Below are 1,655 nucleotides of genomic sequence, written 5' to 3'. Positions count from 1 at the left end.
GTCACGCTCTGATCCAGAGGAATCCCGTTAATCGCCAGAATCTGATCGTTCTCCTGCAATCTTCCATCCCTGGAGATAAGAAATATCATTATTATTATCCATGTGATTAATTTAATTTTAAATAAATAAATAAATATCATGCTAAAATGTTATTAATATTAACATTTTAGCTTCGTAAACAAATTCATAAATAGGTACAATAAATATATGTCAACAAACATTTATTTTAAACATTAAAATGTATTTACAGTATGTTACAGTATATTACAGTACAGTATACAATATATTACAGTATGTCCAAACAAAGAAACTGACCTAAAACAACATGAAGATATTTGCAGAACGTGACGTGTACAGCAAAAGGGACATATTTCTGAATAAACAGAGCGGTCTCACCTGTCTGCGACACTCCCTTGTTGCACCTGTCTGACGAACACACCGTGACTGCCGACCCCCTCTGGTCTCAGGCCGACCACACTGAAACCCAGACCTCCAGACAACGGCTTCTGCAGGCTGACGAGCTCTGTCTTTCTTCCCTGAGTTAAAAAATCCAGTGAAGATGCATCATTCATACTAACTGTATAAACAACGCAAGCTGAACCAAAACATAGTAGAAATTATGTTCAATATTTGGCACGTTAAATAAAACAATGTTTATCCAAAGAAAAATGACATAAAATACATCCCACCTTTGCCGCTGCATGTATCCATCTCTGAAGCTGCTCAGAAGATGTGTTAGTTGAAGCTGTACCGCTGGACACCACGGATCCCAGGCTGCTGGACGGACGACTCGCACTGACGATCAGCTGACCCTTCCTGGAGAAACTGAACTCGGTGCATGTGTCCGGAGGCAAGCTGTTTAACTACGAAGTAGAAAGGACAAAGTCAATTCTAAAGCTATACAGAAAATAAAATATAATACTAATAATGGTCATTATTATTACTACAACTATAAGTGTGATTGATTAATAATAATAATAACTGAATGGATGTGTTAGACCAAATACTTAATTGTTTCATATTCATTATTTAGACCAGGGGTCACCAGACTCCGTCCTGGAGGGCCAGTGTCCTGCTGAGTTTAGTTCCAACCCTAATTAACACACCTGAACCAGCTAATCAAGGTCTTACTTGGTATACTTGAAACATCTAGGCAGGTGTGTTGAGGCAAGTTGGAGCTAAACTCTGCAGGACACCGGCCCTCCAGGATCAAGTTTGGTGACCCCTGATTTAGACAAACATGAATTGTGCCTATTTATGAATTAGTTTGATATATAGGCCTAATAACACTACAAATATAAAAAACAACAACAATAATGCCCATTTATAAATTACTTTGAAATGCATTTTAATAATAATAATAATAATTTAATGCATGAGTTGGGTACTTAAATGTTTCAAATCTGTTTAGACAAATAAATTGTTTAAAAAAGAATAATTATAACAAATTACAAATTTGTTAGAAGTGCATTTTAATAATAATAATAATAATAATAATAATAATAACAATTTAATGCATGTGTTGGATACTTAAATGTTTCAAATGTGTTATTTAGAAAAATACAAATTGTTTAAAAATGTTATTTATAACGAATTACAAATTTGTTATAAATAAAAATGATTATAATAATAATAAATATTATTATACCAATAAC

At 33.7% G+C, this 1,655-nt stretch overlaps 1 long non-coding RNA gene across 1 annotated transcript; it reads right to left on the bottom strand.

Annotated features, from left to right (window-relative positions):
- Positions 1 to 859, bottom strand: LOC107757716 (uncharacterized). The gene is made up of 3 exons (XR_001641961.1): positions 690 to 859; positions 397 to 536; positions 1 to 69 (listed from the first exon to the last, which is right to left on the bottom strand). It is a non-coding gene; the product is annotated as an uncharacterized LOC107757716 (long non-coding RNA).
- Positions 860 to 1,655: the final 796 nt, after the last annotated feature.

This window comes from Sinocyclocheilus rhinocerous, unplaced genomic scaffold (genome assembly GCF_001515625.1).
Source record: "Sinocyclocheilus rhinocerous isolate Xijiao unplaced genomic scaffold, SAMN03320098_v1.1 scaffold44842, whole genome shotgun sequence".
In the NCBI taxonomy this organism is placed as follows: Eukaryota; Metazoa; Chordata; class Actinopteri; order Cypriniformes; family Cyprinidae; genus Sinocyclocheilus; species Sinocyclocheilus rhinocerous.
The sequence above is the reverse complement of the archived record's forward strand: the minus strand, read 5'-3'. Positions and strand labels throughout refer to the sequence as shown.